General features: G+C 49.9%; 1 long non-coding RNA gene across 1 annotated transcript in view; it reads left to right on the top strand.

Annotated features, from left to right (window-relative positions):
* Positions 1 to 232: 232 nt before the first annotated feature.
* Positions 233 to 17,938, top strand: part of LOC139277265 (uncharacterized) — a 45,774-nt gene continuing 28,068 nt past the window's right edge. The window contains exon 1 of the long non-coding RNA XR_011596066.1: positions 233 to 711. This is a non-coding gene — a long non-coding RNA (uncharacterized lncRNA). The remainder of the gene's footprint in view (positions 712 to 17,938) is intronic.

The following is a 17,938-nucleotide window of genomic DNA, read 5'->3' on the forward strand; positions in this document are numbered from 1 at the left end:
CCCTCTCATGGATCGCTTGTACGGTCATTGGGAACTTGCTGAAGTCATTCCTCCGCGCATACAGTGCATCCGTGACCTGGTAAATGCAGGCATGTATTGCAAGTTGAGAGAGAGCGCACACATCTCCAGTTATAGCCTGAAACGATCCCGAGGCATAGAAGGCAAGTACAGCTGTTATCTTCACTTCAACAGACAAGGCAGTTGGTGTTCTGCTTCTGGGCTGCAAATCTGCTCTCAGCATTATCGCAGATCTCAACGACAACTTCTCTGCGGAAACGCAGCCTTTTGACACAATCAGCCTCGCTCATGTCCAGGTACGAGCGCCTGGCTCGATATTGGCGATGTGGGTAAGGTCTCCTGCCCATCAGCCTAAGGGCTATGACGTTCCTGGTGCAGTGAGCTCTAATCAATTCTCTCCTGTGCAGTGAATTGCTGGCGAACCATTGCATAATCCGTGGTGTTGACAATGCAGCACCCATACTGGAATTACAAATGTAAGTTTTAAAGTGGCTAGCTGGCTGGCTCTCCCTCCCGGTGCTTTGCATGCCTACCCTATCCCCTGGCCGAATGGCCTCAGCCTCCTTCGCAGCTCGAAGGCTGCTTGCTGTGTTTTCAGCAGCTGTCGAGTCACTGACGCCGCCCCTGTCTCCTACATGGAAGGAAGGCCTGCCTGAAGCACCGCAGCTCAAAGGCTGCTGCTTCACCACACAGGTAGGAATATTCAATATTTTGAATTTGCTTTGTTTATAATTTTTAATTCAGGATGGCTCTTTATTTGTATAAGTAAGACTGTTGAATGCTTGTAGAATTTAATTACTTCCCTTCCCCCCCGCCTTCCCCCCCCCCCCACCCCACCCCATCTCTCTTCCTTACTCCTGATTTCAAAAGTGTAGGCAAGGTTTTTCTGAGCGTACAAAAATCTAAGTTAGTTTGAAGTAAGTTTTTACTGCCTAAACTTGCAAAACAGGTGTAAGTGACCAGACCCCTTTTGAAAAAAAAAATCTGTTCCAAAATGAAACTGTTCTAACTGACGAGAACTGGAGCAAACTAAATGCCGAGAATTGCAATTTGTAAAATACTCCATTCCAAACCAGTTTCTCCAAAACAATAGGAGCAACTCAGGCCGAAACTTGACCCCCATGAAGCCAGCTGATCGTTTAAGTCAATTGATTGTTTAGTGATTAAAAGTTGGTGAGGAGTTTAAGACGTTGGGTTAAACGTAGCCGCCGCGGTCCCTTCGGCCGGTTTGACGTCCCCCCGAATCTGTCAGCACAATCTGTTGTGCGACCACAGAGACAGGTGTGGAGTCCTTTCGGCCCAGGATAGAAGTGGGCCGGTGTGGGATCCCTTCGACCCGGGACAGAAACGGCCGGTGTGGGATCCCTTCGACCCGGGACAGAAACGGCCGGCGCGGGATCCCTTCGACCTGGGACAGAAACGGCCGGCGTGGGGTCCCTTCGACCCGGGACAGAAACGGCCGGCGCGGGGTCCCTTTGGCAACTGCAAGGTAACGTTTATTTGTTATCCCGCTGGGGCTGCTCCGGGCCCGCTGTATGTTGTCCCGCTGGGGCTGCTCAGGGCCCGCTGTAGACACAAATAACCTTCCGGAAATACTAGGGGACCGAGGGTCTAGTGAGAAGGAGGAACTGAAGGATATCCTTATTAGGCGGGAAATTGTGTTAGGGAAATTGATGGGATTGAAGGTCGATAAATCCCCGGGGCCTGATAGTCTGCATCACAGAGTACCTAAGGAAGTGGCCCTAGATATAGTGGATGCATTGGTGATCATTTTCCAACAGTCTATCGACTCTGGATCAGTTCCTATGGACTGGAGGGTAGTTAATGTAACACCACTTTTTAAAAAGGGAGGGAGAGAGAAAGCGGGTAATTATAGACCAGTTAGCCTGACATCAGTAGTGGGGAAAATGTTGGAATCAATTATTAAAGATGAAATAACAGCGCATTTGGAAAGCAGTGACAGGATCGGTCCAAGTCAGCATTTATGAAAGGGGAAATCATGCTTGACAAATCTTCTGGAATTTTTTGAGGATGTAACTAGCAGAGTTGACAAGGGAGAACCAGTGGATGTGTTGTATTTGGACTTTCAAAAGGCTTTTGACAAGGTCCCACACAAGAGATTCATGTGCAAAATCAAAGCACATAGTATTGGGGGTAATATACTGATGTGGATAGAGAACTGGTTGGCAGACAGGAAGTAGAGAGTCGGAATAAACAGGTCCTTTTCAGAATGGCAGGCAGTGACTAGTGGAGTGCCGCAGAGCTCAGTGCTGGTACCCCGGCTCTTTACAATATACATCAATGATTTGGTTGAAGGAATTGAGTGTAATATCTCCAAGTTTGCAGATGACACTAAACTGGGTGGCAGTGTGAGTTGTGAGGGGGACGCTAAGAGGCTGCAGGGTGACTTGGACAGGTTAGGGGAGTGGGCAAATGCATGGCAGAGGCAGTATAATGTGGATAAATATGAGGTTATCCACTTTGGGGGCAAAAACGTGAGGACAGAATATTATCTGAATGGCGGAAGATTAGGAAAAGGGGAGGTGCAACGAGACCTGGGTGTCATGGTTCATCAGTCTTTGAAAGTTGGCATATGGGTACAGCAGGCGGTGAAGAAGGCAAATGGTATATTGGCCTTCATAGCTAGGGGATTTGAGTATAGGAGCACGGAGGTCTTACTGCAGTTGTACATGTAAAGTCCTTACTCTACAGCATGAAACACACGAGGCACATTCCAGGGACAAGGCCACTCTGTGACCTTAACTCTTTATTACAGGACTCCAGAAGTGATGACCCTGCGTGGGACCTCCCTTTATATACCTGTGTGATCAGGTAAGGAGTGTCTCCCACCCTGTGGTCAAGGTGTGCATCTGAGTTGAGTGTATACATTAATACAGTGGTGTTACATTGTAGTTACAAACATGACAGTACGCAGCCTTGGTGAGGCCTCACCTGGAATATTGTGTTCAGTTTTGTCTCCTAATCTGAGGACGGACGTTTCTTGCTATTGAGGGAGTGCAGCGAAAGTTCACCAGACTGATTCCCGGGATGGCAGGATTGACATATGAGGAGAGACTGGATCAACTGGGCCTTTATACATTGGAGTTTAGAAGGATGAGAGGGGATCTTATAGAAACATATAATATTCTGACGACGGGACAGGTTAGATGCGGGTAGAATGTTCCCGATGTTGGGGAAGTCCAGAACCAGGGGACAGTCTTAGAATAAAGGGTAGGCCATTTAGGGCTGAGATGAGGAGAAACTTCTTCACTCAGAGAGTTGTTAACCTGTGGAATTCCCTGCCGCAGAGAGTTTTTGATGCCAGTTCATTGGATATATTCAAAAGGGAGTTAGATATGGCCCTTACGGCTAAAGGGATCAAGGGGTATGGAGAGAAAGCAGGAAAGGGGTACTGAGGTGAATGATCAGCCGTGATCTTATTGAATGGTGGTACAGGCTCAAAGGGCCGAATGGCCTACTCCTGTACCTACTTTCTATGATTCTATGTTTCTATGTGTTGCCCCGCTGGGGCCCGGGACCGGTGTGGAATCTTTTCGGCCCGGGATAGAAGTGGGCCGGCGCGCGGTCTCTTCGGCTCGGGACAGAAGCGGTTGGCGCGGGATAACAAGAAGAAGCAAGTCTTCCTCGATTTCGAGGGACTGCCTATGATGATGATGATGATGTTTCTAAGAGTTGTTAAAAGTCTAAGATATGAATCAATATTAGATTATAAAAGATTCCCCATTTAAAAAGTTTCTAAAAGTTGTTAAAAGTCAAAAATGTAGATTAATAATAGATATTTAAAAGTATTTTGATTGAGAGTCTGAACTGTAAGTTTTAAAAGTTCTCCCAAATTGTTTAATAAGTTTAAAAGTTGGTTAAAAATTTAAAAATTAATTAAAAGTTGGTTGGGGGTATAAGACGACGCCACGCCTCGGTCCCTTCAGCCGGTTCAGCGACGGCCTCGGAGTCCCCCTGGCAGGTCGTCCCGGAGTCCTTTCGGCCATCATCCAACACTTCGCCGTAGGAATTAGGCTTATAGAGCTGTGGCTGGTCTCCAGTTGTCTTGGACCCCCTTGCCACTGGACCAGCTAAGCCCGTGTGGTTGCCGGTGTGCAGCGGCCACCCCACGTTAAAAGAACTCACGCACAGGCATCTTCCACTTCATCAGTATGAAGTTCGGGACCTGGAACGTCAGGACCCTCACGGACAATCCCAACAGCAACAGGCCGGAAAGCCGCACTGCCATAGTTGCCCAGGAACTCAGACGTTTTGACATTGACATCGCCGCCCTAACTGAGAACCGGTGGGCCGGGGAAGGCCAGGTGAAGGAACATGGTGGAGGTTACATCTTCTTCTGGAAAGGGAAATCAGAGGCAGAACGCCGCCTTCATGGAGCCGGCTTTGCCATCAAGAATGAGCTGGTCGATCGCCTCAAAGGCTCCCCCTGTGGGGTTAACGAATGCCTCATGACTCTTCGTATTACCCTAGCCTGAACCAATGTGCCACAGTCATCAGTGCGTAAGCTCCTACACTCGATGCAACGGATGAGGCTAAAGAGGGTTTTTATTCCAACCTCGAGACATCCTTGTCCCGCCTCCCCACGGGCAACAAATTGATCCTCCTGGGTGATTTTAATGCCAGGGTCGGCAAAGACACAACCCTCTGGGGAGGTGTGATTGGCAGAGAGGGAGTAGGGAAAGCCAACTCTACCCCTGACAAAATGTCTAGAACATGAACTCCTCATCACCAACACCCTGCTCCGCCAGAGGGACAAATACAAGGCATTGTGGCAACACCGTCGCTCCAAACACTGGCATCTGCTTGACTATGTCATCGTCCGAGCCAGGGATTGCAAGGATGTGCGCATCACCCTCGCCATGACAGGAGCTGACGACTGCTGGACGGACCACCGCCTAATCCGATCCATCATCAACATTAATATTGCCCCAAAGCAGAAGTAGTTCCGCAAAAATGTTAATGTCAGGGTACTTAGAGACCCAGCTAAGAGAGCCCTATAGAGCCAGCGCCTCACAGCCAATCTGGCATGCCTTGATGCCCCTGAGATACTGAATGCCCACAGCACTTGGTCTGCCCTCCAGGCCTCTATAACCAGTGCCTGTGAAGAGACACTTGGTCACTCAACCAGAAAACATCAGGACTGGTATGCTGAAAATGATCAGGAAATCGAAGAACTAATAGATTGCAAGCGCAAAACATTTCTGAGCCTCAAGCAACAACCCAACTCGGGAGCTGCAAAACAACATTACAGACGGCTCAAGGCTCAGGTCCAACAAAAAACCCGGGACCTAAAGAACAGGTAGTGGATGGAGAAAGCACAGAAGATACAATAACTGGCCGACAGCCACGATATGCGAGGATTCTTTGCTGCAGTCAAGGCCACCTATGGTCCAAACTCCCACGGCCCCACCCCACTCCTGGCCAAGAACGGGGAAACACTCATCAAGGACACCGAGACTGTCAGGGCCTGATGGAAGGAGCATTTTGAAGATCTCCTCAATTGAGACTCTGCCTTTGACTCGAGTGTTCTCGACTCCATCCCGCAGCATGCGACCCGCCACCAACTCAGTGAAACTCCAACGTTGCACGAGGTAGGTAAAGCCATAAAACAGCTCAAGAATAACAAGGCTACGGGTGCGGATGGAATCCCTGCTGAGGCGCTAAAATATGGCAGAGAGGTGCTGTTGGCGCGGTTACATGATCTCATCTCTCTCATCTGGAGGGAGGAGAGCATGCTGGGAGATCTTAGAGATGCAGTGATCGTGACTATTTTTATAAAAGGGGACAAGTCCGACTGCGGCAACTACAGAGGAATCTCCCTGCTATCAGCCACTGGGAAAGTTGTTGCTAGAGTTCTCCTCAACCATCTTCTCCCTGTGATCGAGATGCTCCACCCGGAATCATAATTTGGATTTCGTCCCCTACGGGGCACAACGGACATGATCTTTTCAGCGCGAGAGTTGCAGGAAAAATGCAGGGAACAGCGCCAGCCATTATACATGGCCTTTTTCGATCTTACAAAGGCCTTTGACACTGTCACCGTGAGGGTCTATGGAGTGTCTTCCTCCGTTTTGGGTGCCCCAAAAAGTTTGTCAACATCCTTCGCCTGCTCCACAATGACATGCAGGCCGTGATCCTTACCAATGGATCCAAAACAGACCCAATTCATGTACGGACCAGGGTCAAACATGGCTGCGTCATCGCTCCAACCCTCTTCTCAATCTTCCTCACCGCCATGCTCCACCTTGTCATGTATTTCACCATCATGCTTGACAAATCTTCTGGAATTTTTTGAGGATGTTTCCAGTAGAGTGGACAAGGGAGAACCAGTTGATGTGGTATATTTGAACTTTCAGAAGGCTTTCGACAAGGTCCCATACAAGAGATTAATGTGCAAAGTTAAAGCACATGGGATTGGGGGTAGTGTGCTGACGTGGATTGAGAACTGGTTGTCAGACAGGAAGCAAAGAGTAGGAGTAAATGGGGACTTTTCAGAATGGCAGGCAGTGACTAGTGGGGTACCGCAAGGTTCTGTGCTGGGGCCCCAGCTGTTTACATTGTACATTAATGATTTAGACGAGGGGATTAAATGTAGTATCTCCAAATTTGCGGATTACACTAAGTTGGATGGCAGTGTGAGCTGCGAGGAGGATGCTATGAGGCTGCAGAGCGACTTGGATAGGTTAGGTGAGTGGGCAAATGCATGGCAGATGAAATATAATGTGGATAAATGTGAGGTTATCCACTTTTGTGGTAAAAACAGAGAGACAGACTATTATCTGAATGGTGACAGATTAGGAAAAGGGGAGGTGCAACGAGACCTGGGTGTCATGGTACATCAGTCATTGAAGGTTGGCATGCAGGTACAGCAGGCGGTTAAGAAAGCAAATGGCATGTTGGCCTTCATAGCGAGGGGATTTGAGTACAGGGGCAGGGAGGTGTTGCTACAGTTGTACAGGGCCTTGGTGAGGCCACACCTGGAGTATTGTGTACAGTTTTGGTCTCCTAACCTGAGGAAGGACATTCTTGCTATTGAGGGAGTGCAGCGAAGGTTCACCAGACTGATTCCCGGGATGACGGGACTGACCTATCAAGAAAGACTGGATCAACTGGGCTTGTATTCACTGGAGTTCAGAAGAATGAGAGGGGACCTCATAGAAACATATAAAATTCTGACGGGTTTAGACAGGTTAGATGCAGGAAGAATGTTCCCAATGTTGGGGAAGTCCAGAACCAGGGGTCACAGTCTAAGGATAAGGGGTAAGCCATTTAGGACCGAGATGAGGAGAAACTTCTTCACCCAGAGAGTGGTGAACCTGTGGAATTCTCTACCACAGAAAGTTGTTGAGGCCAATTCACTAAATATATTCAAAAAGGAGTTAGATGTAGTCCTTACTACTAGGGGGATCAAGGTGTATGGCGAGGAAGCAGGAATGGGGTACTGAAGTTGCATGTTCAGCCATGAACTCATTGAATGGCGGTGCAGGCTAGAAGGGCCGAATGGCCTATTCCTGCACCTATTTTCTATGTTTCTATGTTTCTATGTTTCTATCTTGCAATGACAATAGTTATATAACTGTAACTTATGCACACCGTACCTGTACCCTTGAAATGCACACCCTGACCACAGGGGGGTGAGCTTGTGGGAGACACTCCTCACCTGGGTTTCCAGGTATAAAAGGGGAGGTCCCACCCAGGGTCAGCACTCCTTGGTTCTGGGAATAAAGTGAAGGTCACAGAGTGACCGTGTCTGATATATACATGCCTCGTGTGAGTTTGTAACAAGGTGCAGAGACACTACCTTTGGCGATGAGCAACGGGAATCACTGAACCACGAGGATGGCCACCGGTGGCACAGAGGAACGCGACTGTGTGGGTGAGGATTGGGACGACTTTGTGGAAAGACTCCAGCAGAGCTTTGTTAGAAAGGACTGGCTGGAAGAGACAACGGCTGACAAGCGGAGGGCGCATCTACTGACCAGCTGTGGTCCACAGATGTATGCGCTGATGAAAGACCTGCTCGCACCCCAAAAGCCAGCGGACAAGTCCTTCGAGGAACTCAGCCAGCTGATCAGTGAGCATCTGAAGCTAGCAAGTAGCGTACACATGGCCCGGCACTGGTTCTACTCTCACCGGTGTCGGGAGGGTGAAAACGTCTCAGACTTCGTGGCGGAACTGCGGCGTTTGGCCAGTCTCTGTAAGTTCTCCGATGCCTGCAGGGGGAGATGTTAAGGGAGTTTTTCATCGAGGGCATTAATCATGCCGGCATTTTCAGGAAGCTCATAAAGACCAGGGACCTGACTTTAGAAGGGGCGGCGTTGATAGCTCAGACCTTTATGGCAGGGGAAGAGGAGACCAAGCTAATTTATGCACGCAGACCTGGTTTTAACGTTGTGATGAACCAGGGAGTAAATGTTGTAAAAGTGATACAGAACCCCGCAGGCAGGCAAGGGCAACTCGACACCGCCCAGGCAGGCAGGCAAGGGCAATTCGAAACCGCCCAGACAGCAACAAGCTCCAGGGTGGGCCCGCAACAGGGACAATGGAAAGGGGATCGGCAATTCACGCCATCACGAGGAACAATGCATCCCGTGATGGGACTATTAACACCCTCCATCAGAGTGCTTAGAAAAGACAAACGGGCCATTAGAGAGGAATGCCTGGGAATAGTCTTTTTCTTAACAGCAATCTCAGCTCATGCTGGAGGTGCGGGGTTAGACACACTGCCAAAAGCTGCAGGTTCCAGATTTACACCTGTAGGATTTGTAATGTCAGTGGACACTTGGCCAGGATGTGCAAAAAGGCAGTAGCGAGGCTAGTCTGCGAGACAGAGGAACCAGACGAGTGGTCTGTAATGCAGGATGAGGCCTGGGGAACAACCATGGATGCTGAAGTTCAGAGAGTTCATGTGGCTGACGTCCACAGCTCATACACTAAAACACCACCCATGATGATGAAAGTCTTACTGAATGGCATGGAGCTGTTTACGGGAGCAAGCCAGTCACTCATGGGTGCCTAACAATTTGAGAGACTATGGCCACACAGAGCTAGCAGGCCCAAACTGGAGCACATTGAGACGCAGCTACATACTTACACCAAAGAGATCATCCCAGTGCTGGGCAGTGCAAACTTGGTGGTAACACATAATGGATCATAGAACCAGCTGCTACTCTGGATTGTTCCGGGAATTGGCCTTGCGCTCTTGGGGAGGAGTTGGATAGCTGAGATGAATTGGAAATGGGGGGATGTGCACACCATTTCATCTGTGGAGCGAAGTTCATGCTTGCAGGTATTGCAAAAATTCGAGTCACTCTTTCAACCCTGTGTCGGAATGTTCAAGGGTACTAAAGTAGTGACACACATCACTCTGGACGCCAGACCAGTGCACCACAAAGCCAGAGCGGTGCCGTACGTGATGCATGAAAAAATTGAAAGTAAACTGGACAGGCTGCTCAGAGAGGGCATAATTTCAGCTGTTGAATTCAGCGACTGGGCAAGTCCCATTGTTCCCGTCCTCAAAGCAGATGGCTCGGTTAGGATTTGTGGCGACTAGAAAGCCACCATCAACTGAGTGTCGCTGCAAGATCAATACCCGCTTCGGAGAGCGAAGGACCTCTTTGCCACGCAGGCAGGTGGAAAGCTGTTCACGAAGCTGGACCTCACTTCGGCCTACATGACTCAGGAACTGGCGGAAGATTCCAAGCTTCTTACCACCATCACGACGCACAAAGGATTATTTGTCTACAACAGGTGTCCGTTTGGCATTCGTTCGGCAGCAGCTATCTTTCAGCGAAACATGGAAAGCTTGCTCAAGTCCATCCCTGGAACGGTTGTATTCCAAGATGATATCTGTAACGTCCTGTCCCCTCAGTACAGATTCACACGAGGCATATAGTGAAGTCAAGGTCACTCTGGACCTGCACCTTTATTTCACAGCTCTCGAATGCTGCATTTGCCTGAGACCTGTCCTTATATACCTGCCTCTTGCAAGTGCACCCCTGGTGGTAAAGTATGCTGGTGGTTACAGGTCATATCTTATTACAGTCATGTATAGCATGTTAGGATACAGTTATATATAATAATGTAAGATACATGACATCACCCTCCCCCAAGATCTTATTGTCTTTATAGGTGCAGTCTCTCAGGTGGTCTCCGCTCTTGCGTGGAGCGTCTGAGTTGTGGTTCAGTTGTTTGCCTTGGTGTCTGTTTTTCTTTGGGTGTGGTTGCTGGTATCTCGCCTGGGCTGTCTGTTTCGAATGGTGTGATTGTTGTTGACTCGCCTGGGCTGTCTGTTGGGATTGCCCTTTCCTCAGGTTGTTCCCTCTGTCTGTCCACCAGGTGTGGTGCGAGTTCCACATTGTAGTCTGCCTCTGGTTCTGCAGTGTTGTTGGTAAATCTGCTTTTGACTTGGTCTACATGCCTCCGGCAGGTTTTGCCATTGTCCATTTGTACTACCAGTAGCCTGTTTCCTTCCTTGCCTGTTACTGTCCCTGCAAGCCATTTGGGACCCCTGCCATAGTTTAGCACAAACGCTTTGTCCCCTATCTCATTCCATCTCCCCCTCGAATTTCTATCATGGTACTCAGTCAGCTTACGGCGCTTTGCCTCAACGATTTCGTGCATTAATGAAAGCCTTGTTTTTAAAGTCCTTTTCATCAAAAGTTGCGCGGGGGGGATCCCAGTCAGTGAGTGCGGACGAGATCTATATGCCAGCAGCAGCTCGCGACAGGCGATCCTGCAGCGTGGGACCTTGGATTTTAAGCATGCCTTGTTTAATGATTTGCACTGCTCTCTCCGCCTGGCCATTGGAGGTCGGCTTGAACGGTGCCGTCTTGACGTGATTTATGCTGTGGTCAATTATAAAGTCTTGGAATTCTGCGCTGGTGAAGCACGGACCATTGTCACTGATCAATATGTCAGGGATTCCGTGCGTTGCAAACATGGTTGCGAGGCTCCCCACAGTGGTGGAGGTTGTGCTCGAGTTTAAAATGGTGCATTCGATCCACTTTGAAAATGCATCTACAACTACGAGGAACATTTTGCCCATTAATGGGCCCGCATAGTCTACATGCACCCGCGACTACGGTTTGGTAGGCCAGGGCCAGGGGCTCAGTGGAGCCTCCCTAAGGGCATTGCTGAGTTGGGCACAAATGGTGCACCTTCGGACGCAGAACTCCAAGTCCGCGTCAATAACAGGCCACCAGACGTGGGATCTGGCTATGGCCTTCATGAGAACGATCCCCGGGTGCTCGCGGTGGAGCTCCCGGACAAATGCCTCTCTGCCTCTCAGAGGCATGACTACTCGGCTGCCCCACATCAGGCAGTCTGCTTGTAGTGATAGCTCATGCATGCGCCTGTGAAAGGGTTTTAATTCCTCGGGGCAGGCATCGCGAGCCTCTGCCCAGTCACCGGTTAGGACACATCTTTTTACTGAGGATAATGTGGGGTCGCTGGGCGTCCAGGCTCTGATTTGGCGAGCTGTCATGGGCGAACCTGTGGACTCAAAGGCATAGATTGCCATGACTATCTCACAGTCCTGTTCATCAGACCCTTCCGTGGTCACCAGGGGTAGCCTGCTGAGCGCGTCGGCACAGTTGTCTGTGCCTGGTCTGTGCCTTATGGTATAGTCGTAGGACTCCAGCATGAGTGACCACCGTTGAATTCGCGCCGAGGCGTTGGCGTTTATTGCCTTGCTCTCGGATAGGAGGGACATGAGGGTTTTGTGGTCGGTTTCTAATGCGAACTTGGCCCCTAAAAGGTATTGGTGCATCTTTTTGACACCGTACATGCACGCGAGCGCCTCCTTCTCTACCATTCCATACCCGCGCTCCGCCCGCAAAAGTGACCTGGAGGCATAAGCTATGGGTTGTAATTTTCCCGCACTATTGACATGTTGCATAACGCACCCGACCCCATACGCTGACGCATCGCATGTGAGAAATAGCTTTTTACCTGGGTCAAAGAAAGTCAAAACACTGTTGGAACACACTTATTGAAGGCGCGTTCCTGGGCGTCCCCCCAAAACCAATCGCACCCCTTTCTGAGTAGCACGTCGAGAGGCTCCAGCAGCGTGCTTAAGTTCTGCATAAAGTTCCCAAAGTAGTTGAGTAGCCCGAGAAAGGTGTGCAGTTCTGAGACATTCCGGGGCCTGGGTGCCAGGCGAATTGCTTCTGTTTTGGACTCTGTTGGGCGGATTCCATCAGCGGCAATCCTTCTGCCCAAAAATTCAACCTCGGGTGCGAGAAACAGGTACTTGGATTTCTACCCGATCCAATCGCTTTAGTACTTCCTCCAAATTATGGAGATGGGATTCGGTTTCCCTACCCGTGAAAAGTATGTCGTCTTGAAAGACAACCGTCCCCGGGATGGATTTGAGCAGACTCTCCATGTTGCGCTGGAATATGGCAGCTGCTGACCTGATGCAGAATGGGCATCGATTGTACATGAAAAGGCCTCGATGTGTGTTGATGGTGTTGAGTAGCTTGGATTCCTCGGTCAATTCTTGTGTCATATACGCAGATGTGAGGTCTAATTTTGAGAAAAGTTTACCTCCAGCCAATGTGGCAAATAAGTCCTCCGCTCTGGGCAGTGGGTACTGGTCCTTTAGGGAGACTCTGTTTATGGTAGATTTGTAGTCCCCACAGATTCGTACGGATCCATCAGGCTTCATGACTGGGACGATGGGACTTGCCCAGTCGCTAAATTCCACAGGTGATATAATGCCTTCCCGCAGAAGCCTGTCTCGTTCATGTTCAATCTTTTCCCTCATCACATAGGATACAGCTCTGGCCTTGTGATGGACCGGTCTAGCATCCTGTGTGATGTAGATTTTGACTTTGGCCCCTTTGAAAGTGCCCACACCTGGCTGAAAGAGATGTTCAAATCGCTTTATAACTGTTGAGCAGGAGGTCCGTTCCTCTAATGAGTTTTGGTCTGTCCCTTTTATGCGGCCACAGTTGTTCAAATTGTTGAGCGCCCATGAGAGATTGACTCGCTCCCGTATCCAGCTCCATGTTGACAGATATCCCGTTGAGTAGGACCCTCATCATTATAGGAGGCATCCTGTTGTAGGAGTAACGGTCATTGATCGTGTTGACCCGCTGTACATCGGTGTCCCGGGTACTGTCCCCACCATCTTCTGGTCCGCTTTCCGACCCATCCGATTTGTATACCAGCCGAGCTGCTGTTTTTTTGCACATGCGGGCCAAATGCCCTGTATATTCACAATTTCTGCAAACAGCCTGTTGAAATCGATATCCCCTTGACGAGTGCCCACCCCCACACCTCCAGCACAGACCGGTTCCATTGTTTAAAGTGTTCCCAAAGAATGAGCTGCATCTGACTGATCTCTCTTGAGCTTCTCTCAGTTTGTAGTTGATTGCTCGCATTGTGGGTTGATGAGGTGTGAACGGCCGTTCCTGTGGCCTTTGATGGCTTCTGCTTGCTTGCTGGTTTCTCGGGTGCCAACAGATCCTTCATTAAAGTGTATGTTTTCGAGCAACAGCTGGTCAAGAGATGGGCTCTTCTCTTGTCTGCCTTATCGTTGCCTAACCAGTCTTTGGTAACAAAGCTTTGCTGGAGCCTTTCTATAAAGTGTGGGGGTAGCAGCTTGTTTAGTGCTGTGAACTTCTTGTTCCATTATTTTGTTAGTTGTCGTACCTGCATTGTAAATCAACCTCGTTTCTTCTTCCCCTACCAAGAATGTCTGTGCAACCAGTGCTGCTGCCTCTAAGGTCAGGTTCTTGGCCTCTATGAGCTTTCGGAATATGCCTGCGTGGCCTATTCCTTCAATGAAAAAATCTCTCAGCATTTCTCTCCTCAGTTCATCGGAGAACTCACATAAACGAGCGAACCTCCGAAGTTCCGCCACGAAGTCGGGTATGCTCTGGCCCACACAGTGTCTGTAGTTGTAGAACCTTTGTCTGGCCATGTGTAGGATGCTCGCTGGCTTCAGGTGGTCTCTTACCAGTGTGCTCAATTCTTCAAACGACTTGCTTGCTGGTTTCTCGGGTGCCAACAGATCCTTCATTAAAGCGTATGTTTTCGAGCAACAGCTGGTCAAGTGATGGGCTCTTCTCTTGTCTGCCTTATCATCGCCTAACCAGTCTTTGGTTACAAAGCTTTGCTGGAGCCTTTCTATAAAGTCCTCCCAATTGTCTCCCGCATTGTACTTTTCATCTGATCCGTTGTTTGCCATTCTGTGGATTCTGTAATCCCGTAACCCGTCGCCACTGTAAAGTCCTGTCCCCTCAGTACAGATTCACACGAGGCATGTAGTGAAGTCAAGGTCACTCTGGACCTGCACCTTTATTTCACAGCTCTGGAATGCTGCACTTGCCTGAGACCTGTCCTTATGGTCACTCTGGACCTGCACCTTTATTTCACAGCTCTGGAATGCTGCACTTGCCTGAGACCTGTCCTTATGGTCACTCTGGACCTGCACCTTTATTTCACAGCTCTGGAATGCTGCACTTGCCTGAGACCTGTCCTTATATACCTGTCTCTTGCAAGTGCACCCCTGGTGGTAAGGTATGCTGGTGGTTACAGGTTATATCTTATTACAGTCATGTATAGCATGTTGGGATACAGTTATATATAATAATGTAAGATACATGAGAACATCCTTATAACAGGACGAGACACCGAAGAACACCTCCATAACCTGGAGGAGGTGCTACGCCGATTGGATCGGGTAGGCTTGCGGCTGAAAAAGGCCAAGTGTGTGTTTTTGGCCGCAGAGGTCGAGTTCCTGGGCAGGAGGGTTGCCACAGACGGGATCCGGCCCACTGACTTAAAAACTGAGGTGATTCGCCGGGCGCCCAGCCCCAGCAACACGTCGGAGCTGCGATCATTCCTGGGACTTTTGAACTATTTTGGGAACTTTCTGCCGAACTTAAGCACATTGTTGGAGCCGTTGCACATGCTCCTCCGTAAAGGTTGTGAATGGTTTTGGGGGGATTGTCAAGAACAGGTTTTCAATAAGGCGAGGAACCTGCTGTGTTCCAACAAACTGTTGACTTTGTATGACCCCTGTAAAAAACTGGTTTTAACATGCGATGCTTCATCCTACGGGGTTAGGTGTGTGTTGCAGCAGGGTAACGATGACGGCCGACTCCAACCGGTGGCTTACGTCTCCAGGTTGCTCTCCCAGGCAGAGCGTGGATACGGCATGGTCGAGAAGGAGTCACTTGCATGTGTCTACAGTGTGAAAAAGATGCATCAGTAACTTTTCGGCAGACAGTTCGAGTTAGAGACAGACCACAAGCCGTTCACATCCCTGTTGTCCGACAGCAAGGCTGTCAACGCTAACGCGTCAGCTCGCATACAGCGATGGGCCCTCAAACTGGCTGCGTATGACTACACCATACGGCACCGGCCTGGCACCGAAATTTGCGCTGACGCACTCAGCAGGCTCCCACTGGCCACCGCCGAGGGGGCGTCGGAGCAGAACGCCGAGATGGTCATGGCCGTTATGGCTTTTGACACTGCGGGCTCCCACATCACAGCCCGCCAGATCAAACTCTGGACCAACAGGGACCCCATCCTATCCATGATAAAGAAATGTGTCCTGACTGGGAATTGGGTGCCCGCACACAGGGCGTGCCCCGAGGAAATCAGGCCGTTTCAGAGACGGATGGATGAACTCTCCATCCAAGCCCACTGCCTGTTATGGGGCAGCCGGGTAGTCATGCCCCAGAAAGGAAAGGAAGCGTTCATCAGGGAACTCCACAACTCACATGTATGGTAGCCGGGGATTGACTCAGACCTGGAACATTGAGTTCGCAGTTGCACGACGTATGCCCAGCTGGGCAATGCCCCCAGGGAGGCCCCACTCAGCCCGTGGCCCGGCCTACCATGCCATTCACGTATTCACGTAGACTTTGCGGGGAAAATGTTCCTGATCGTAATCGATGCATACTCGAAGTGGATCGAGTGCATCATATTGAACTCGTGCATGACATCCATCACAGTGGAGAGTCTGCATACAGTTTTCGCGACCCACAGTTTGCCGGACATCCTGGTCAGTGACAATGGCCCGTGTTTTACCAGCCATGAATTCCAGGAGTTTATGTCGGGCAATGGGATCAAGCACGTCCGGACAGCGCCGTTCAAGCCGGCTTCCAATGGCCAGGCAGAACGGGCGGTCCAAGTCATAAAGCAGGGCATGCTATACATCCAAGGACCCTCCCTTCAGTACCGCCTATCGCGCCTCCTGCTGGCCTACAGGTCCTGGCCGCAGTTGCTCACGGGAGTCCCGCCAGCGGAACACCTCATGAAATGCACGCTCAAGACGCGACTGTCCCTCATTCACCCAGACCTGGCAGACACTGTTGAGGGCAAGCGCCAGTCCCAAACCGAGCTCCATGATCGAAACTCAAGGGGGAGGTGTATAGAAATAGATGACCCGGTATTTGTTCTTAACCATGCTTTGGGACCCAAATGGCTTGAGGGCACCGTAATTGGCAAAGAAGGAAACAGGGTCATGGTGGTCAGACTAAACAATGGGCAGATATGCCGCAAACACTTGGATCAAGTAAAGATAAGGTTCAGCATAGACACGGAGGAACCGGTAGAAGAGCATGATGAGATAGCACCCACACCACTGCCAGGGTACGAGCAACAAAGACAGCCCTCAGCATGCACAGTCCCTGCAGCCAGCCTGGACAAGCCGGAATCACCTCAAGTGACAGAGACGCGTGCTGAAGCTCAGCCACCAGAGCCACAACTGCGGCGCTCCACGAGAGAGCATCGACCACCCGATAGACTTAACCTCCGAAACTAAAAGACTCAAGGGGGGAGGCGATGTCATGTATTTCACCATCTTGCAATGACAATAGTTATGTAACTGTAACTCATGCACACTGTACCTGTACCCTTGAAATGCACACCCTGACCACAGGGGGTGAGCTTGCGGGAAACACTCCTCACCTGGGTTTCCAGATATAAAAGGGAAGGTCCCACCCAGGGTCGGCACTCCTTGGTCCTGGGAATAAAGTGAAGGTCACAGAGTGACCGCGTCTGATATATACATGCCTCGTGTGAGTTTGTAACAAGGTGCAGAGACACTACACGCCAATTAACGCCGCAGGACGAAGAGGGCTCTCCGCACGCGACGATGAAGTCATCATCAGCGGTGCGGTGGTCTGGGGTGCTACTGGATTTGTGCCTTGGCTAACGCCTGCGCAATTTCACGGGAGCCGGTAGCACCCCCGCCCCCCGCCCCAGGACGAAAACTCATTCTCCCCTCCGGGGGACGCAAATGGGAGTTGCACAACTTGAATTTTGGCCTCTCGGTCTCTTGTCCTAATATCTCACGTGGCTTGGTGTCAAATTCTGTTTCATAATGCTTCTGTGAAGTGTCTTGGGACATTTTACTCTGTGAAAAGGTGCTATATAAATGCAAGTTGTTGTTGTGCACTCTAGCCTACATTGCTCTGCTTCACGACTCCATGTAAATGAGCTCAGTTTCCGTACCCCTGCATCACCCAACACGCCGCCCTTCTCATAAATCTGTAGCTGTGGTTCCTTTCCCTTACTCTGTCCCAGCTAAATATAATCTTCCCTTGTTACACCAACACTCTTAGTATCGTACTGACTTGAAAACGTAAAAGGGGAAGCTGACACAGCCTCGAAAAATTTAGGTAAACTACTGACTGTTATTATGAAGCAGAAGCTTTACACATTCAGTATTCACCAGCAGGCTACTCATAGAATCAGACAGCACAGAAGGAGGCCATTCGGCCCATCGTGCCTGTTCTGCCGCTTTGAAAGAGCTGTCCAATTAGTCCCACTCCCCCTGCTCTTTCCCCACAGCCCTGCAAATTTTTCCTTTTCCAAGTATTTATCCAATTCTCTTCTGAAAGTTACGATTGAATCTGCTTCCTCCGCCCTTTCAGGC

The sequence above is a fragment of the Pristiophorus japonicus genome, chromosome 1, assembly GCF_044704955.1.
Source record: "Pristiophorus japonicus isolate sPriJap1 chromosome 1, sPriJap1.hap1, whole genome shotgun sequence".
NCBI classification, from domain to species: Eukaryota; Metazoa; Chordata; class Chondrichthyes; family Pristiophoridae; genus Pristiophorus; species Pristiophorus japonicus.